This window comes from Cataglyphis hispanica, chromosome 2 (assembly GCF_021464435.1).
Source record: "Cataglyphis hispanica isolate Lineage 1 chromosome 2, ULB_Chis1_1.0, whole genome shotgun sequence".
Lineage (NCBI taxonomy): Eukaryota > Metazoa > Arthropoda > Insecta > Hymenoptera > Formicidae > Cataglyphis > Cataglyphis hispanica.
The window spans coordinates 11,782,879-11,806,039 of NC_065955.1; the positions used below are offsets into that span (position 1 = coordinate 11,782,879).

Here is a 23,161-nt window from a genome sequence, read left to right on the forward strand (position 1 = left end):
AGAAACGAATTGTAAAGAAATTTTTTATCCAATGATGTGCCTATATCAATGAGAAATTTATTCTAGATATTTCGAAAAAACAGACGCACAATTCGAGCTTCGGCGCGTATTTTCTCTTCTCGACCGACGCTAAAAATTCAAAGGATAGCCTCGGTATATCCCATGTATTCAACGCGCTATGTAAACTGTAGGACAGGTATCTTATGTCGCAGATATATATAAACGCAAAACTCGGTTTTCGCGCGGTTCGCGATATCGAAATCGAAGCTTTCCGGAATCATATCGGTCTCAATACCTGATATATCGACCAGCATCCAGCGCGAAACCATGACAACCCTCTCTCGCGTTATGCCATACCGCATACACGGGCGTCGATATGTCGTGTGCAAGGGCTTAATGGATACTAATCGATGTCGCGTTAGGACCCCTATCCGCCGGTCTCCATTACGATGGACAGCGTATTATATTTTTAGAGTCAGGAGCGCGAGGAGCGACGAGCAGACGAGAGGGAAGCTTTTCGCGTACAGCGTTAATTTGTCGCGCTTTCCCAGACCCTTCCTCTCATCGACGATATTATGGTAGACAGACAGATATTATCTGACAGACATCAGATATACTACGTGTGTATATTGCGAAAAAGGATTCACGTAATTTCGCATGAGACTGAAATTTATCGATCAGCTGCCGATCAGCTGTTAGCTGTTCGTTCTGTCAATCCAAGTATACATTGCCGATACAATGTCGTCGCGTATGATCGACATTTTTGAGATTGCTATTGTTACGACGCACACGTCTCTTTCACGTGCCACATTGTATCTCGCTCCTTCTCTTACTCCCACCCTCGTTCTCTCCATTCCGGTAAATTCCGCCATTGTTTGACGTATCCTATATAAGATGCTGGTGACGGGCTTTACCTCTTGCCCGCTCGTGCGTCGTTATTGAAACGTTTAGGCGAAGGTAGAAAATAGCAGAATTTAATAAAATAATAAAAAATTGAAGAAATTGAGAAGACATTAATAATCGAGAGCATAGATACTGTGTTAGTATTTCTTCGTTAAATGTTTTACATTATTTATCCAGAAAGAACGGAAATATATATAAATGATCATATTTATCAAATTTTATTGAAATTTTAATGAATGTAGCAAGAAATATCTATTGACTTTGAAATAAAAGTTTTGGAAATTTTATGTACTACTGGAAAAAAAATTCTAAATTTATCATTTTGTTTTGCTTACATTCACATTTACTTGTTCTTTATACATATATTCGTAAAATATAGTATCGGATAAGATATATCCTTGAAAGTTTTTCAAAGATTGCTTTTCTTTCTAAAGACATTTCAAAATACGTAGACATATGTTACTTCGCGAAAATCTTTGCGGCATTCGGCGCTTTATTCTCCGTGGAAAAAAATATCATATTCATCTTTCTACAAGACAAATCCTTGCCACCAATTGTAGTTTGACGTTCCGAGAGCAATCTTGTTTGACAGCTTACTGTCACTACCTTGCCGCAATTCGATACGTACACACTCGCGTTATACGGGCGTATCAGACCTTGCAGAAATTGAATCAGCACGGTCGGAGAAATTCGTAAACGGAAACGTGAACGCGGATCTTGAACGGCGTTCCTCTCACCGACGCGCGACTTCATTGAAGAGATAATATCATTTCGACAAATTGGCATGTATCATGACTCAAGAGGAGTACTTGTTTGTTTGCGGTTACGTTTATACATCTTTAAAATTCGGTCCGAAATTTCAGTTAAAAAAGTGTGTCGCGTTATTATAATAATTCATATAAAATTAAATATTAAACGTTTAAAACTGTTTAATGTATAATATATTGAAAGAAAAAAATTCAACCTTAATTAATTTTATTTTGAGATAAATTCGCATAGAAATTTAAACATTAAACTTTAACTGCCATTAATGTAAATTTAAATTAGATAAAATATTTTAAATCAAATGTCCGTAATAAAAAGCCATATATGATAATAAAGTTAAAAATGCAGTTATAACATATGCTATCGATTCTTACACAACAAAAAATCTATCAAATGTATTATTATTTTTTAATAAAGGATAAAAAATTATATTTCTTTTTCCGCTTAACATAATAATATTCAATGTTTTGTTCTTTAAGATTTATCAACAATATCAATTTGTTAACATCTACCAAGGTTATAAATATTTGAACTCCCTGTGCATAAATAGCCTCAATTATCCATATTACATCAAGTTGAAGACAGACAAAGAGAGAGAGAGAGAGAGAGAGAGAGAGAGAGAGAGAGAGAGAGAGAGAGAGAGAGAGAGAGAGAGAGAGAGAGAGAGAGAGAGAGAGAGAGAGAGAGAGAGTAATGTAAAGTGCATCGTGTTTCAGACATTCCAGAGGGAAAAATGATCGAAAGAACCGAAAGGCGATTTAAAGCCACTCTCGTGCGGAACAGGAAGGGGGAGAGGTGATCGCATACATACATATATACAGCATTTCTTTTTGTCAATATATTATCGCAATGCTTTTGCGCTACTCGATCTTAAGGAGCGACTTTGACAGCTGATTTCTTAAGGAGCGACTTCGATAGCGAAATGGGCACTCGGATAAATCTAATGAAGATGATCGTGCGAAATATGACGACTCGACGAGTCAAGAGAAAAACAGTGATCATTTAGTGGAATGAGTCTTTTGAATTTTTTTGCTTTTCTCTCGCGAACTCGTATATTTCACGCCGTACACTCAGTGTGTTGACGAAACGGGAAGATTCGATAGATCGAACAGATTTTCTCGACATACAATGTGTTTTCTTACCCAAATGAGGAAATACAGTGCCTTGATGTACGTTCAAAGATTTGCAAATATTTATAAATAGTTATAATATTTATAATATTTATAAATTTATAAATAACAGATTCTTGAACTCTAATGAATAAATAGCTTTATCTTTCGTTGAGAAAGATATGATGTTTTTCTGTAAAATCGCGTAGAATTTTCTCTCCCAAACAGCGGTATAAAATTAATTTTTTTTTTTTTTTTTATCTAAAATATATACGTTTGGATTTTGTAAATAACTTATTTAATTCACTTTATATTTGAAAGAAAAAAATTTAACGATATTATATGTGGAAAACACATATTATAATATTGTTGAGTGCGAATCGGCACACCTGATATATAACGATAATTCAAGAAAGATGATTCTAATGCCACGAAATGTAATCGCTTTATTATAGAAACTAATAGGAAAAAACGAGACTGGATTTTTGATCATTCGCAGCCGTTCAATAGCATTTACTGCAACGATATTTCACATCGATGCAAGGGAGGAGGCATCGTCGATGGTCCCTTTGTTCGCGTCAATTTATTGATGAGTTTATGCCGTATATTACTCGATAATCCAATTCGTCAGTAATGTCCGCCGATGCATTTATTGGACGGATGATTATTAAAACGTTTGACGTTTTGGCTTGCGCGATGATTGAAAGTAACGCGACTTTTATTCGACCTCGAAAAAACATCGTGATTCTTTCATTGTTGTGTCAATGATTTTTGCTTGAATAGAGATAATATATTTATTACGATATGATTTTTTTAATTAAAAATATAATGCAATAAACAGTGCATGATAGGCTTGAAATAACAAATAAAATAATATCGAATTATTCAATGTTCGAATATTTTACAGCTAAATACAAGATGAAATTTAACAACAATAATTATGTAAATATATTCTATAAAAATGTAGGAGCTATAAAATGTAAGACTCAAAATGCCCTTATCGTCATTTATATTTTTTTTTTGCTGACAAAGATCTCGTGGCGTTTAAAGCTTTTATTATGGCCAAATTGCGTGGCACTTAGCTTTAAACGTCGTTAAGCATTGAAAGAGAGTTCTCTGTTTTATTGTTTCTTCGCGCAGGCAGGGTTAAGAATAAGAAACAGCCAAAGAGAACGTAAATAGAAAGTAGTAAAAGCCTTGGCATAATTGTTCCGATGTATTTAATCCCTCTCTAGAAATGTGCTCGCAAAGATAAACCAAAGTCATAATGTTAATCTGAAAGTTAACGCGCCACGATCATTATTGCACTGTTGTACGAGGCAGCCTAATACAATAAACTTATGCGTTATTTTAATTCGCCGAGTCGAGAAATGAGCGATAAAAATAAAATCATAGAAACTGGAACCGCGCGATTATCCAGAAGTTATTATCCTCGTGGTTCTTCCGCAGCGCGCGCTGAGAAGGAACCACTTCTTCACTTTATTTTAGCCCGCCTCGATCCAACGGACCGCCCTCTTATTTTGCGAGTCCTCCGTTGAATTATCTCCTCGTAAATCAATCGCGTCCGGCATCATCGTTCATATTACTCTGCCGTTATTATTATCACGCGCGTCCATACGTCGGCTATGCGCCGAAATGACTGGTCGCTGAATGGAGAACGCGGAAAGAATATAAATGGATCTGCGCGAGGAAGAAGAAGAAAAGAATGAGAGAGAGAGAGAGAGAGAGAGAGAGAGAGAGAGAGAAAGGAGCTCGAGGGGCATTCTTAATTAACTAAAATACGCCGCAAGAATACTTCTCTGTTGTTTTCTTTTTCTGAACTTTCATTAGAGTCTCGCTTGAGCTCCGTTGCAGGTGTTGCTCGGGTAATTTCCGGTGTTTCGCGTCCGCGAGAGCCTTTATATTAATCTCTTTAGCGTTGCGAAAAAAAAATTGATGAATTTGCATGTACGGGGGAATAAATTTTAAAGGAGAAAATTGTTGGAAAAATTATTACAAGAAACTGTACATATCTTTCCTCGTGCGATTCTGTCCGATACGCGGGATAATTTATCTTTTGCGGGATATATCCTACGGAAGGGAAGAATTAGATAGAGTGAACAAGTGCTTTTGCGTCGAGAGTGCGACGCTCAGATCAAAAGTTATTTTCTTTCTACGTAATATACTTATGTGAGAAATATCGTGTCGCAGTTCTATTTACTCTCATTACCAAGCCTGTGAAAAAGATAATATATATATATATATATATATATATATGTGCTTAGAGATATAAATATTTATTACAGTATCTTAATTTGAAGCAGAGATGGATTTAGCAACGTCTAATGTCACGAGGTCTCTTTCCCTTAATGGAAAACGATTAAAATTGATTGCCACCGTTGACGAGGAGACCTTTTTGGCACGTTCAGGAATACGCTATTTTCATGCTACTATTCGAGATATTTAATTTGTTTGTGACGTAATATTTTGTTACCGAAATAATATCTTAATTCGAAGCGAATTTCAATCATTTTCAATTAAAAATATTATTATAATATTAAAATATTAGATATTAAACTCTTGTGTTAATTTTAAAAAACAGATGTACGGATATAAATATGTTTATGATTATGTTTATGATAATTGGTAATGTGTCTTTACCACTCATTCGTGAGATTATATTCATATGATTAAGCAAATATTTTAATTAAAAAATTAAATGAAATAATTTTATTGCGCGTGCTTTGTACCAAACATGTTGACATGAGAAAAATAATTATTCTGTCAACAAGATAACTTTATACACAACAATGTACAATTTTGTAAATAAATTCTGCAGCAGATATAAATGTGAGCAATTCAAACAAAATGCAGTAAAAATATGAAATTTATATAGGTAAAATATATTAATAATTTGTCGAGACCTCTCCATTGTGCCCTCATAATTGTTCGATTTCTGACAATGTTATACTGCGCATGCTCTTGAATGCGTAGCTTCGAAAGATTTGCAGAGATTCAAATGGCAGAAGATTAGTTTCGACAATATAATTTTTTCGATTGAGTATCGTCGAAAAATAATCTTATTTCTCTAAGAAGAGAAAAAAATTTAATCCCTCGGGAGAATCAGCGAAAAATCGTGACAAAAAAAAGGGACAAAAATCAATGTAATGCCTGGAAAAGGATCTTCCCATTATTCCTTCCAAGGATTTAAATCCGTGCATAATACACAGCTTCCCCTTCCCCACGTCCCGCTTCAATCTGCTTATTATCCGAAGTGATGCACTGCTTTTTCACAATACGAACACATCCGCGGATTAGCTCGGCCGCGGATGCGACGATAATACACGTTTCTTCCACCCATGTCGCGATTCGTCGAATACACTGTGGTACATAATAAAGCGAGGCTCGTCTCGTCGATTTATACACGTCGCACGGTGGATACCAACAAACGCGGCTACATCAACCTTCGAAGGCATGCTCTCGTACGACCTCTTCCGCAATCTTTGCTGAATGTATGTAAAACATGTAAGAAAGCGTAAAAAGCAACGAAAAAGCGCGTAGAATTATTTGGCCAACACTTTGAGAGCGTTAAATGTTCAATGACAGTAAGTATGCGTGCTATAAAAACTTTCTTCGACTTCTTAACTTGGCGCTATTAGCGTATACTTGCGCTGTTCAACTCTTTGAATTCATTAACTATGTATTGTATATACGTATTGCTCCTGTAAAGTGTAAATTAGAATTTTTTAGTACTTATCGGCATCTAAGTGCGAAAGTTTTTTCTTCAAATATTTAATAATCAAAAAAAGCTTTTTTTTTTGAAATAATAATAATTAAAAATATATACATACATAATTAAAAAGGAGTTTTCCACTATATAATAATAATTAATATATATATTATTAAATATAATTAAAAGAATTGTTTCACAAGTTTATTTTCAAATTCTTTTTCTCCAATAAGTGCAAAAGCATCTATGAGATTGAAATGCTGTCTGATAAATGTAAAACTATTAATGAGCTGTTTAAATTTTTTTTATTTTGTATTTAATTACTGAAATTGTATGCAAATTTTTGATTCTTTTCATTTCTAGAAGTTAAAAGCTAAAAGTTATTTGAGAGTTAAAATTTTTTCTTCTTGATTTATGTTAAATTATTATTTATATTATATTTAATTTATATATATATATATATATATATATATATATATATAATCTTATATTAAAATTATTTTTATATAAATGTTTATTATCTCTAAAAGAATATATTTGTTTGTGTTTTTTGTTAATCAAACATCCATTCTAAGAGAGAAAGAGAGAGAGAGAGACTAAAGCTTTTCTTTCATTAAAACTGTCATATACGTTGTTATTGTACAATGTTATTATAGTAAAAATGAAGTTTCTGTCAACTTGAAAAGCTATTACGCGCCCAGCTATGAAAAGAAAATATTAATATCCTAAATCTAAGTGTACGTGAAATGGGTGATATTCTACAGATAATCAATCGTATCGCTATATCGAGTATTTTAATTTTATTTAAACCTTTACCTCTCTATTAATTATTTTGGAACAATTTACGAGAATTAATTGCCAGAAAACCGCATAAGTATCTCACTATGATACGCAAATTTATGTCAATTAAAAGCTGGATAGCCGAACAAGAGAGCACCAGAACTTAGATCAATTAAAGCACTGAGGATTCAGCCGAAAGTTGAAGAAGGAACTTTGAACAAAACGACTTTTGCTTTTCGAGCGGAAGATTAGACGGAAGAATTACCGGAACTGAATTATTTTACCTAACCCGTTTCGCGTAATTGGCTTTCAGTTGAAATCGCGCGCGACATTATATCCACGTTCCGCTGACATGTCTGACTGTCGCGCGACGACAGAATTTCTCTTGGAATCGTATATTTTCTCTGTTTTCTCCAAAATCTATCAGCCCGCAGTTTTTCACGATTTCGGGACGACGAAAATGGATGGAAAAATCGTCGGCAGCACCGAAATCACGCGATGTCGCATCTTCGTCTCTATTTTTGCGTCGCTCCCCAGCAACAATGACTATAGTACCGATGATAATGCATCGCGTTTTACAGAGTGATTATTTTCACTCGCCAAGAGAATTTTTGTGCACTCTTGTGATATATTCGTGAAAAATTATCTCGTGTTATCAGCCTTGTTTTATACGAATTATATCATCGAATAAACGTTTGTTAAAAATAATTGCTTCGAGTATTGATTTTATTCGTGTTTGTTGGCATCAATTTTTTGTTTATGCTTCAAAGGATAAAATAATTGATAAAAATTTGCTCGATATATTTTTAGGTGTTTGAATCTGAAATTTTCAAAATTTCTCGAATATAACTGTATCGTATATTTTAAAGCGGCCAATAGCTGTTCGGAACAGTTTTGTGTAACGATGAAAAGGTTCAATTAAAAATATTGATAATTATAATTGAAACTTTACCTGCCCGGCAGTGGAATATTCCGATCATATGTATATCGCGCGAGTTGTGAAAATGTTCTCAAGTTACTTCGAATTACTCGCTCTGAGTTGTATTTAATTAATACCCCATTGAGGCCAAGAATGTCAATTAAACGAAATCACTTTTTCCCGTCTCGATGGTGAGGAAAGAACGCGAAATGAAAATTTCGTCGACAAATCACGCTTGACATTACGCGAAATACTTCCCTCCGTATGCGAATCGGAAATTCTCTTTGTGTCCCAACACACAGGGATTTTTCTCCACAATTCTTTTCGAGTCCCCCATCGTCGCGCCATTGTGATTTCGATAATTTTCTTTTTTTCTCCGAGACGCGCTGCGAAGTTTTCACAGTGCGGCCGACGTCTCTACGGCAATCTACATTTCGAATCGACGCGAATCCGTGCCTCGGATGAGCGTAAAGAGCAACGTCAAGTTCTTCCACGATGAAATTGGGGACGCATCTGCGGCGCGCGTCTTGCCGATGTTTCTCGCTCGTGACGCTCGCTCGCACACACACACACACACACACACACATACATATATATATATATATATATATATATATATATATATATAGAGAGAGAGAGAGAGAGAGAGAGAGAGAGAGAGAAAGAAATTTAGACAAATTAAATTGCAAGAAATAAACTAAAAGAAATATATAAGCTATTATTGTCTAAAAATAGACAATAATAGCTTATATATTTTTAAATTATAATATTTAACAGAAATTATTCCCCTAAATAAATTAACAATACTGTTTAATTAGTATGGATAAGAAAAATATATGGTATAAAAAAATCAACTTCAAATCATAGTGAAAAATTTAATGGAAATATCACCTTAGCACTTTCCTACACTCTTTTATATATATATATATATATATATATATATATATATAAACATACATACAAACATACATATTGACATAGACGGGCGCGCGCGTTGGCGCGGTGCACGTTGCAGCGCCGGATGTTCCGCTGCCGCAGTTGCGTTGCGAACGTCCGCGAAAGCGCACGCGAAAACGTCTCGTTTAACGCGCGAGATGTCCGTCGGTATGTGTAGGTGTTCGTGCTCGAACTATATTTAAGCATTAAACGATGTCGAACTTTGTTTGTATAAAGTACACGGGGTGTTCGATAAAAGAGTGTAGGAAAGTGATAAGGTGATATTTGCATTGAATTTTTCACTATGATTTGAAGTTGATTTTCTTATATTTTATATATATTTTTCTTATCCATACTAATTAAACAGTATTGTTAATTTATTTAGGGGAATAATTTCTGTTAAATATTATAATTTAAAAATATATAAGCTATTATTGTCTATTTTTATTCTTGCAATTTAATTTGTCTAAATTTCTCTAAATTATTAAGCTGATTCTATAATTTGAGCTTTGAGATAAATCTTTCTTTAAAATAAGCTGAGCCTAAACTCGTACATCTAAAAATATAGCCTTATTACGATTGCATATGTACTATGGAACAGCTGGTATATCAATATCTTGGAACAGCCGATGCTATATTGCAAACAGAAGAAATCAAATGACATACATACAGATATCATTCGACATACATACATACAATATGATAAAATTTGTTTTCGTTCCAAGATATCATTTATCTGTATAAAGCATCTGTTTGTGATTCTAAATTACACAGAGTATCTCTTGATTTAGATTTTTGGATCAATTCTACGTATGACATATGCAATAATATTATTGCGATAAAATGTACAAATTACAGATATATTAACTTAAAATGCGATTGCGTGAATTTAAACTCTTTATTTTATATCGAATGCATGTACCAGTAGAATTTGAATCGCCATGTTGAATGCGATGCCCAATATTTGGATCCAGCAGTTTTATGCATAAGTCATTTAAAATATATAGTACTTGGTTGAACTCTTGACAACCATGTTTAGTACTAGATAGATATAAAATGATAAAATTATCAAAAACGTGTTTGATAATTTAATTATATGTGACAAATCTGAGAATATGATAGCATTTTGCATAAACATATGTAATTATTAGAGATATATTCGGAATCTATTCTTGTCATCTCAAAAGAATTTTTAATTGTTTATAATAAAATTGTATTATGATCCCGATTTGTGCATTATAGGAATTTGCATGCAATTGCAAAAAAGTTTTTTCTATTTTCTCGTAGCAATTAAATTATTGAGCGTGTATTATAATTAATCTAAGCTATTTTTAATAATAATTGATCATGATCATACAACACGTTTACACTCAATCAAATTGAACATTTCGCTGTTTTATACTGTTCGAAATATAATATAATACGTCATAGCATTATATATTGTTATCGCATCTGCTTCCGGGGAAAATTGCGAATGCTGATTTTCAGTTTTACACAAAAACGTATTCCGCCGCTGCTTTCGAGATAACGATAATAATTCAACTACCGTCCTGGCGCGCTGCAAATGAAGTCGCGATGAGACTTGGATTAACTTCGCGAACGTGGGAGTCCCTTATGTTCTTCGTTCTCCTAGTCTCGAGAAAAACGACAACCGCATACTCGAAGTTGTCTCTTTATAAAGCGCGTCTTTCTAATGTAAGTTGCGTTCGCACAATGTGAGCATTAGGAAATGAACAAATTAAAAGGTGAAATCACTGAGGAAATGTTTATGCAATTCCACTATAAAACTTCATTATATTGATGAGCAATTTGCTGATAATAATTGTACAGTACAGTAATGCATAATAAAGAAAAAAAAAGAAAATATATATATGTATATATGTATATATTTTTTTTTCTTTATTAAGATCTTCTTTATTAATTATATATAAAGATAAATATATATATATATATATATATATATATATATATATATTTCTTTTATTAAGAAAAAAAAGAATACAATCTGCACACAAATATATACTATAAAAGTCATCCGAGAAAAAAAAATATATGTACATATATATATATTTTATTTTCTTCATTTATTCATTTATAGACTTTATTGTCAAAATCGAGAATTTAAAAAATATCGGGTAAACCATTACAAAATTATTAGCGATTATAAATAGGAATTAATATAGTGTGTACTGTTTGAATTGTAATATTATAATTTATTAACTGAGATGCCATATCAGCTGAAGTAATACTTAATGCCAAGTTAATTCCTGCTAATTCCTCGATCTTATACACCACAATTCCCCAGTGGTTTATCCCTCGAAACAAATGTTTGTTTGTTTGCTCGTGTGCTTTGTGGCAGAGAAACGCGCTTACATATATCTTCTAAATTTACCGCTATTAGGGCTAGATACGTCTTGTACAAAGTATTAGGCGCATCAAATTAACATGCAGTTAAATATTATATATAAAATTTTATACCTAAAATATAAAATTAATATATTAAATAAATATATTAAAAAGGAAGGGAATGTATATAATTTTATATTAAATTTATTAATATGATATTTTATTTTTTAAAAATATAGATATACGCTCATTTAGTACATCTTCTTTAAGTTTTATTGTAAATGATGCGCTTTCTTATTCAATTACATGTTTCGTGATGTTGAATCAAAAAGACCTTAATTTACAGAAACTATTACTTTATTCTCGCGCTCGTAAATTATGTACTTGCGAATTTTGAGAAATTATACTTCTAGCAAAATTCTGAAGATTACTTTAATAGGTTCAGGCAAAGGGAAAATTACATGTAATAATACTGCCATATTTTTAAGGGACGATCATGAAGGTAGGACGATGAAACGGCGACTACGCGATCATCGAATAAAGTCAAATTTTTATGGAAATTAAGGGTTGGGGAATGAGAGATAGCGATTTCGTGTTATATAAAAATATAATGATTATCGGATCTTTTTTCGGCGGCGCTCTGTCAAAATACAAAGCGCTGTCGAGCCGATGATCTCGACGATTTAATTTAATTTGATCGCGCGTAGATACAATCTCTCATCTCTCGGCGCTCTATTAAAAACTTTCCGCGCGAAACTGCGATTTTGGAATCCTTCGCACATTCAGGATTATTTCACGAAGATTTTCCCACTTAAAGGGAGGGGCCGGAGGGGGAGGGGGCGGCTCTGTAACGCAATATGAATCGGCGTGTTCATGAATCTTGAATTAAACTAATTTTCAAACCTCAAAGAATCAAGAGAGAGTCTGCGCGCCAGCTTGATATTCCCTCGTCATTCGAGAGCCCTTTTTGTCTCTTTAAGGGTATAAATCTGCTTTACGGAGTTTCGTAATGTCGCACGGCGGGAGAGGAATTTTCGTACATCAAGCGCGCAAGCCGCAAGAGTCTTTTGCTCTTTTGACCTCGCGATTTTCGCGAGGCTGCGCGCGTTAACCGAAATCAGTCCCCAACTGATTTGTTGACACCCGTGCGGATGCAAATTACGTCGTTTTATCACGAGATAAGAATCAGAAGTTTCGGAATCGCTCGTTATATTAAACTTTGAAACTAAAGAAATTTTTCGCTCGAGAAAAACAGGGAGAAAAATTCTCGTTTTCGTCCATCTTCCGAACAATTATGAATCTTCCATCCATTTTATTCCGTTGATTGGACAACTCTGATTATTTTGATTATTCTTTCGATATGTATCGAGGGAAGCTCTCTTTTGAAATATATATATATATATATATATATATATATATATATATATATATATATCGGATAGAAATCTTCCAGATTAATATCGACAATGCAACGATCCTGTTTTACGGGGAGGAAAAGAAGAGAGACGAAGAGAGTATCGATTCGACTTTGTACGCGTATTCTGTAGAATTTCCGCGTCATCTTCGTGAATAAACACGAGAATGATGTCGATCGCAGTCGATGTCGTTCCATTCGACGTACTCTCTTATGGCGATCACGTGCGCTCTCGCTTTGTAATAATAAACCTTCCTTCGGAAGGGTATCCGTTGAAGACGAGGTATCTTTCAGGAATGAGAGAAAGAGACAGACAGAGAGAAAATGGAAAGAGAAAGGGCAGTTTTTCGCGCGTTTCGTCGTAATGTCGAAGCAAACGTTCGCGACCGCATCGTCGATATTGTGAGTTAATATATGATGGATCATGAATTGCCGCGACGAATTTAATCGCGCTGATAACTACCATCTATGCAATGTGAGCGCGCTCTCTTAAATTAGCTCGCTTAATCGCGCCCGCCTGTTTCCCTCACGCAGCGAAAAGCTCGAACGGAATCCGCCGCGCACGCAGCCAACCAGCCGGCAGACACGCCGGCACCGCCGTTCACTGCTCATCGTTCATCGCGCGCGAGAAAGCGAATGGGGTCCGTAATTAACGCGCGATTTCACGCCCAGAGAGATGGCACGCATTTATGCCGTGTGTAATTATTATGGAAGTATTCAATATTCTTGCCAAGTGGCTCCCTTCGTGCGCGGTTTTTGTGTCTGGACTGGATATTTAAAATGAAGGATCTCGATACTAGAAATTATCGATACTACTTAATACGTCTGTTAGGCACAAATAAGTCGTTATTAAAGTGCTACTTCGCACCTAAGGATGTGATGTGTATACTAATATCATCCAAATGTGTCGATATTTTTGATATTGATATAGTATAACGATCGCTATGGTATTTATTAGAGTATGAAAAGTAAGAGTTAGAAGTAAAAGGATATAGATTATACTGACTGTGACAGAATTGACTCGATGAAATATCGGCATTGATATTTATAAGAAATATGGGCGCTATCTTTTATAATATAGGAAATAAAATAAAATTCTGTCATATGTATAGCTCTCTCAAGATATTACCGTGATATTTGTTTCTGGTATTATTGATAGAAATTTTTTTTTTTTTAATTTTATAATAAAACCAAAGGAAAAATAAAGCAATTTTTTTTTTTTTTTTAATTAAAATAATTCCGCGCTACGGTTAATCTTTTTGAGAAAACATCACAAGAGTTCAGCGTCGTTTAAATGTCTCGCTATCTCGGCTATTTCTTGACGTAAACGAGAGGAGCTGTAAATCGGCGCGCTTTTATCGGCTATCACTCGATAACACAAATAGTCGCGATGCATTCGCCATAGCGTCACGTACGCCCTCGAGCATTCGCGATTCGTTTCGCCGCCGGATATTTCTTCATTTCGTCAGACATAATCCTGCGCGCTCTCGTTTCCTTCCCCGGTAAGAATTTTCAAGTTTCGAGCTCCTCGTACGTGCTCCTCGTAACAATCACGGCGTTGCTCGTATACAGCACGGTTCATACGCGTGATTCATTATTCCCCGAGTGCGAGCGCGAGATTTGTAAGAGTTGAGGAGGAGCGGGGAGGAGGGGAGGGGATGAGGACGCGTGCGTTATATCCTGCATAAAAGTGCGCGAAATTATTCAATGTCGGCGCGAAGGGATGGGAGGGAGGGAGGGAGGGAGGGAGGGAGGGGGAGAGAAGGGGAGAGGAAAGGCGCTCGTTTCTCGACTCCGGGAGTCCGAGTTGCCGCGAAAAATGCTTCATTTGCATATCCCTTGTTAGCTCTCTTGATAACGCATGACGGAGAAAAGTTTTTTCTTCCTCTCACACACGATCCTCATGTGATTCTCTGCCAGACGTTATACGAGTTTCACTACGTTTCCGTTTACGCAAATTGCCTAGATAAATTTTGTATGGCTACAGTTTTATTAATCGATAACAATAATTTATTAAGCAAGTTTTCTCTCTCTCTCTCTCTCTCTCTCTCTCTCTCCGTGCTTCGTACAAGAAGGATTTATAATTTATTATTATTCCAATGTCTTATTCAAAGTTCTATAACTTTGAAACTAGTACTTAATTCGATTCGATATATATATATATATATATATATATATATATATATATATATATATATTATGAATGACATTTCTTAATTATTAATTATATATTACATAAATATTATTCTTAGAAAAAAAGAAAAATAATAATAAAAGTTTAATCACTCGACAACTCAATCGAAAATTCGTGCATATGCGATCCCGTCGAACGCGCTCGTATTTTTGATTTGCATTAAAGATGAATAATTGCAAGTATTGAATAAAAGAGAGATAATCATTAATTGTCGCTTATATTTGCCGCGAGAAAATATACATTGTCTCTTTTGTTCCGTCCTTTCTGAGGCCGCTTCCGCGAAATCGTTGCACCACAAGCCGCTTTTACAAGCTTTACAGATTCGAATTTCCGACTGACAAAGGAGCGTTTTACTGACGTATTTAACCTATTTCTCCCTCGGGGCGAGAGACCCGTGGTATTTCCAACGTTTCCAAGCTTCCCGGACCCCATGTCGACTGTCTTATTCGTGTGCGGTTTAACGTTCTTGCGCTAACGAGATGAATGCTCGAAGCGCGAACGCTCTAAACAGTCTAAACGAACGCGTAATTCTCATAAAATATATATATATATTGCGCATCAATATTTGCGCAACATTCCTTTTATCTTTGTGTTCTTTTTGTTTCTTTGAAAAAAAAAAATATTCAATTTTTACTCGTAATCCGGGAATTCAATTTCCGATGAAAAACCGCGCAGTCCTAATTACGCGAGTTATAACGCTCGAACGATTTGACAAATCCTTGTTTTTAATATCTGCGCAACATCGTATCGAGTACGTATACGTATATCCGACCCTTCGTATATACACACGCGCATCCATAATTAATTTGTCAATAATATCTTATTCGAGCAACGCGCGCGCGTGTCCCGCTGCATTTTGCCGCAAACATGTATACAGGGTGTCCGGCGTCAATCGCATCACCCGTCGTATGCAGATAAAGCAGATAAAACTGAGGAGAAAAGTCCTTTACCATTTTTTTTTTATAACGCTTAATAAAAGAGTTATTACTGAGTAAAGTCTGGCCAATCATCGCCGATCTTTAGCCAGACGCACGTCAGTGAGACGCTGTAAACAGCTGAGCGCTCACGCACACTTGTTAAGCGCGCGGATCATTGACGTGCGTCCAGCTAAAGGTCGGCGTTGAATTGCCAGACTTCACTCGATAATAACTCTTTTATTAAGCGTTATCGAAAAAAATGGTACAGGACTTTTCTTCTCAGTTTTGCCTGCTCTACCTGCACACAACGGGTGATGCGATTGACGCCGGACACTCTGTATATCACCATTTGCGATAACGCGCGGAAAAACGCGCGGAAGCTAGCCGCATTCTCGTGTTTTACCGAGAATAAAAACGCGTTAAAGTTCTCGTCTCGAGCGAACATCAGCGAACTATTCCATGTACTATTTCTACATGTCCAGTTCGTTACGATACGTATCAGTTGAGAACTATTTTATGAAACGAGAACAAAATAATTTTTTTTTTTTTTTAAATCAACCGTCCAGAAGAATTTCTATATTTATAGAATAATTAATTAATTAATTAATTTGTAAAATTCGATACACGTTGCTTGTAATAAAAACAGCAAACGTACACAGGTAAATTTTCCTACGGAAAAGTGTCACAGACATACCAGAAATACGAGAAATACTTTGTGGAAATCGATCATTCTCCTTAATAGAAATGCCTAACGGAAGAAAATCTTGCTTGTAGCTTACTCGCCTTTTTCTCTTTCTCGGAAGAACGCAATCTTATTCGCTCGAGCGAAACGCGCGGACACGTAACACGTTTATACACATCGCTGCGCATTCGCCGTATCATGCCGGATGTTAGCGGAAGAAAAAATTCTATACATCTTGCGAGTGATACATGGATATGCGGTTCTTCGGCGACGTGCAATTGTATCGCGCTTTATGCGCGATCGTGTCCCCCGTCGTTCGTCCGGTAAAATTAATCGCTCTCTGTACTTATGACAGTTCACCCATGCCCTTTACGCGGCACATATACATGAACGAAACGGGAAAACAACAATGATTGCGCGCGACGACGTGAGACAAAGAGTAGAATGAATAAAATATTGTTTCTGGACGATAGAAATGGACCGACTGCTCGCGACAACGAGAGATTAATTATCGGATCCTGAAAATTGTCGAGGTTGCGGTAATCGTGGGAATCAGAGTGCATTTCCATCAAGCGAGTTTAATTCTCGAGAATATATAAATGGCTTTGATATATGTGTGGATAACAGATATACATGAAATGCTCGGAATAACATATTCTGAATTTAATGACAGTTTTGCTGACAAATATGAAGAATATTTTCCAAAACAAAAAAGAATTTTAAAATTATTTAATTACATTAAAATCCGTTTATGTAGAATATAAATCAAAAGTATAACATTTTTAATTTGCCGTATACAATGCTTAGATTACTCTGTCGTATCTCGTTATTAACATTTCGGAACGCTCGACGATACGTGATAATCTGTTGGATGTGTCGCATATGCAAAGTCGTAAAATGTACTGCTCGTTATCGTTCGGCGATACAAATCTGTTTCGGCCGGTATAACCGCGAACTCTCTTTCTCTTCCGTTCTGATTTCATTGGTTACAAGATTGTGTACATACACGCACGTGTAAAATATTCTCTTCTATCTAGGAATGATATTAAGTCGATTTAAATTTATTATCTTTACAAAACCGTGTCCAATTTGTACCGCGTGTCACGCGTGTAAATAAAGAATTAATCGAATCGAAGTCTGAATTTTAGAAGTAAATTCATAATTCGCCTGACATTTATGCATATCATTACCGCATCCAACTCTTCAAGTAGCTGCAGCTTGATGAAAAAACGACGCTGCTAAGTCTCTTACACTTGACACTTGTATTTAAGCGATTTTTTTTTTCAGATTGGTCCTCGCTTGTGCCTCTAAAGTAAGAATTTTGCCACTGCTTTCATCGAGTTCGAAATGCAATATGTTTCGAAAGTTGCTTGCACCGAGAGTTTGATCCCATCCCATCTCTGCCGCCTGGTTGCGATTGCGCGCGCGCGCACGCACGCACACATACCCCATGTTCACCGATGGCACGTGCTCGACTCGCAGAAGCATGTGCATGCCACTACCGCCTGCGGTCCGCGCGAATTCCGCTCGCAGTTGCATTTCGCGCGTCCGTCCAAACGGGCGCGTCCGTCTACGCTCGCGAGTTATTTGCGTGTCGACCTCCCTCGCTCCCGCGTCTTTGTGTATGTCGTTTGTCTTATCGGTTGTCGAATTACCCTGTGTGCCACGCGTGCATGTAGCATCGAGAATTATTCGAGTCACTTGTTCCGAGAGTATCTCGCAAATGCAATTTTCAAAGTTTCGTCAAAGACTTTTTTTTTATAACAATACTTTTCAAATAAGCCTGTCTATTTTCCTTTTAAATCGCGAAAATATGTCGAAAATGTGTTTGTGCAAAATATTACCTACCTCTTTTTATTTTTATTTTTAATTAATCATCTAAAATAATTAAAGGATGACCTGTAAACAATAACGAGATACTAACGTTACTTCTCCAAATTATCAATAATGTGATAGATTTTTGTTTCGAAAATATTTCTTTTGTATAAAAGTAATTTCTTTTTTTCAATTTGATCTTATAACATTTAGAATTGAAGTTTTCTTTTCACTTTTGGAAAAAAATTGCTAACATACTTTTGCGTACGTATTTTTTTTTCCACGTCATGCTTTCCCCAGAGATATCACGCGTAGAAACTTGAGAGATAGTGGAGAAAAGAATAAATTCTTCGGTGCTCGCAAATCTTTCTATCTGGTAACGGTAGTTTGTAGCAAGGCTTGAATCTATTTATATTAACGTATCATAAAATGTTGGCGTGTTTTGTAAAAACTAAAAAAATATTCATAAAAAAAACTTTAAAAAGGATCCATAATAATTACAATAATGCAAAGAAATTACAAAAAATTAATGCGCTAATCATGGTTGTCAGAATAATGTGAATTTAAGTCGCAGAAACTGCTGAGATCGATAACTTTATAATCTAATCATCATCTTCTCTATTATTTCAATTAATTCGTTATGCAAATCGTAGCTATTGAATAAGGATAAGGATGCATGAGGTTCAAAAGACTGTTACAGACTATTCTCATCAAACATGCATTATGAAAGCAACGATCGATAATACTATGAATGTTGCAAACGGGACAAAAGTGCTTTTGATTGATACACTCATTATTTCAACGTATCTCCGAGATGCTTTCGACGACGAAAAATTTTGGAAACGTCGAGCAGGAGTGAAAAGCATCGCCGCAGGATGCAGAGCAGATGAGTACACTTTTGATAGATTTGAATCGATAGATTCGAATTATAACAACTTTTTAATAAAATGAAATTTTTCAAAAATGTGACACGCACTATATTCGATAACTATCGTAGAAAAAGATTTTCATTCGAAGATTTATTATAACGGGGAGAGAAGAAATAGCGCCAAGATTGTCACGAATAAATTGTTGCATACTTTTCTAAATCTTGTAAACTCATATTTTCTATTTCTGTTTGATATTAATCTTTATCAAGTCATTTTCATGTTTTATGTTTTCGGCACATTAAATTATACGTCAAGAAAGTCTCGAGATTTTCTAAAAATTATCATAAAGAGATATCATTTATTTATTATTATTAGCAGGAAAGAATTATGAAAAAACACAATTATAATTGATTGTGGTATTTTCCTACTCACTCCTCTCGTTGCATCGGAAGCTGCAATCATTAATAATCTTATTGCAAGGAATGCGAAAGGCAAACCATTAAAGAGGAAAAGAATTTGCACTACGTGTAACATTTTTGAAAAATATACACATAAATATAATGGACGCCATCGACTGGTAATGGACCTTTAATATCCATATTTGGCACAGCTATGTGGCTGTATTATAAATTAACTTTTTGACGATCGACGGTTAACGCGGATAACGTGACGTTAATTAATTTCTCGATTAATTTTTGAACAGCGAATCGTTTACATTATAACATTTTCCTTTTTTCTGTGTCACCGTAGATAGAATGTATAAAAAATAATAAATATATTAATAATATTTTTTAAACTTTCATTTTTTGCAATTATTATATCTCCTTTCGTTCTTCACGGAGTTAAATATAAAAACTTTCTATAAAACATAAGCAGGCCTATCATAAAATATACGTATTTTATTATTAAAATATTAATAGCGATACAAAGGAATTGAGATATAAAAATATCTAAAGGAATAGCAGAGTGAAACTTTGATAGAAATTTTATCGTAACAAAATAAATATCGCTCCTTTTTTTGAAAAAATTTAATAAAGACGTCATTATATTTATCTTTCTTTCTTTTTCTCGATATTCTCGTTTCAATTTCACTTCTCGACGAAGAAGAAAATGTCAAGGGGAAAGAAACTCAAATATCTTTTAATATCTTGACTGTTATTTTTTTTTTTGTTCAGCTTCGTTAGAGCTGCTAATTAAACGTTGGCTCAGTATGCAAAATAACGTACAATACGTACGATGCCGCCGCGATGTAAACGCAAATATGCATCTCATGCCACGCCTGTTTTGTAGCACGCGGGAGCGCGCAACAAAGGAAAGTGCAAATGGGAACTTACGAGCGACGGTGGGCTGATTTATTGCCGAATTGACTATTCATCTCCTTCACCAGGAGAACCTCCGCGCGTAAGAAGTCTCGCGGTCATTAGCCCGCACGGCAGAAACCCCGCCGTCTGAGTTAAGAAAATGAGAAAAAAGGCAAACCTCTCCGCGCACGTTGCTCCCGTCGGTCGTCAAAGAGTTGGCGGGAAGATTCGCAATGGAGATTTGAGGGGTCCGAACTGGTCTCCTCCCCTTGTTCAGGCCGTATCAGACTCGCATTTGGAACGGAGCTGACGAATTCCCGGGACGAAATTGACGCTAAGAATGGACCGGATGGTTGGCGGTTCTAATTTACAGGATCCATGTCGCAAACTTGCTATACAAAGGGAGGCAAAAGTGGCTCTTTAAACGAAAAGAAACTTCAAGAACTTTCTTTTTCGTGATTTCTGCAATACTTAAATCATTTGTTTAAAGGCTCATGAATATTGCAGAGTTTATTGCTGTTTAAAGAAGTCCTTGGCGGGATCAATGGTGGGCGTAGCCGGGAAGAGGAGAAGTGATTTGCAAGCATTTGCGCTTAATTAACGAGCCTCTCCATATTCCTTGTAACTTTACACGTTATTACTGGCACTAGATAAAGAATGAAAACAAATGTGCAGAGTATGAAACTTATATTTTATTTTCATTCGCGGAATCTTTGAGACAATATTTCTATTTATCGAAAATTTGATTTATACTATTCGGCATTAAATATTCTTGTAACATAATTTCTCAAATCGAAATTTCATTAATGTTTATTTAGACAAAAAATAAATTTTTTTATTTAATTTAACGTAAGCTTTAATAAAATTTTTGTTTTTTATAATTGTTTATAAAAACGCGAAGAAGACCTATACGACAGAATTCTAAGAATTTTAATAAATTCTTTTTAAGAACTAATATATCCTACGAATCTATAAATTCAAAAATGTAATATTTAAATTACAATGTTAGAATTATTACACGAGCAACATAAAATTTTGATAATATTTAATAATATAATCCCTGGCTACGCTTTCCTTGATGGTAAAAAATCACTTCTTTAATATCTTCTACTATAATATAAGGATATAATCCTCCGCTGCACAATTTTCTTTGCTTTATATTCAAAAAAGTTATATATAACATAATTTAATTTAACAATTAAATTTTAACACAGCAAGTCGATATTTTTAAAAATGATAGGATAATTTTAACTATTGAGAGTGCATCGGAAGGTTAAAAGAGTGCATTAGATTGAACTCGACGAACATTGACGTGCGCGATCCAAGGGGAACGCATATACCGTAGGCAAAAAAAAATCGGGCTCGGGGAATGAGAGAACGGCCGTACAAAAGGAATTTAATTGGCACTAGGCCGTGGATCATCGTATATGTCGCAAATGTCGGGCTTGCTCGTTCATTCGCGCGCGTGCGACGACGCGAGTCATCGATTGACGACCGTAAAAGCGAGCCGCACTTGGCACGGAAATCTCTCGATGTTTAATTCTCGTTATCCGTCCTTTCATCCCATTTCCGCTTCATTCCCGTTTCCCGTCTCTTTGCTTTTCATTTCTGCGGCGACGATTGCGTTAACCGCCGTTCAGTGATGGATTTAGGCTTTAGAACTTCGCGAAACGTTCGATTAAGACGGGATCTTTTTTGAATCACGATGTAAATAAATAATAGAAAGATACCATACGAATCAATATAAATTCGAAAACGTGATTAGAGCAGAATGGAAGATTTATTTCGACGAAAATTCGGAGAATTTATTTTAGAAAAGCTCTATATATAAATAAATATTGTGTGATTTAATACACACAATTATTATTTCTGAGAATAAGTGTCTTGCGCGTATTTGTTGAACAAAACTCGATTTCTTGCTTCGCCAGTAAATTCGAGCGATTATCGAAAGAGGATATCGTTAGAGTTTGCGAAATCAAAGTGCTTTTAAATCCATCACTGAATCTGTCCTCGCGATTGTGTGTAATATTGCTCGCGCACACACTGTCACGCGCGGACGCGTAATTCCGAAGACGGAATCCTCCTTCGGCAAACTTTCTTCTAACCCTTCCCCCATCCTCCCCCTCTCGCCCCGCCGAATCGCGCGCGTTGATCGTCTTCGTCGAGAGAGGGGACGGGCGAGGATATTCGCATGCACGATGCACTCTCGTGCGAAAGCTTCTGGCGCGGCTCCTTGAAAAGGGCGTCGAGAGGTCGAGGTCGACGCGCTCTGATAATAAATGATGTTTTATCTCCTCGTGCGATGCCCGGCGGATATAGGCATGTCGACGGTGGGAAGAGGAGGGGGAGAATTGTAACACGCCGAGGCGTCAATCTGCTTTTTCGTTCGCGCAGGGTGCGACAAATCACGCCGAGGCTGCATTGTCTGGCCGCTAACGCAAGTACAGAAGAAGGTAAAGCTCTTTCTAGTGCCTTGAATTGATCAATACGCATGCATTCATA

General features: G+C 35.7%; 1 protein-coding gene across 6 annotated transcripts in view; it reads left to right on the forward strand.

Annotated features, from left to right (window-relative positions):
• Nucleotides 1–23,161, forward strand: part of LOC126855414 (uncharacterized) — a 143,397-nt gene that overhangs the window by 100,266 nt on the left and 19,970 nt on the right. Inside the window, exons 1-3 of one of the 6 annotated variants that reach the window (XM_050603086.1) lie at nt 9,254–9,399; nt 19,143–19,371; nt 23,050–23,112. The exons of 4 other annotated variants lie outside the window; for them this stretch is intronic. The gene's annotated coding sequence lies outside the window, so the exon portion shown is untranslated. Of the gene's footprint in view, nt 1–9,253; nt 9,400–19,142; nt 19,372–20,161; nt 23,113–23,161 lie in introns of those variants that run through there. One more of the 6 variants, XM_050603077.1, reaches the window with a different exon arrangement.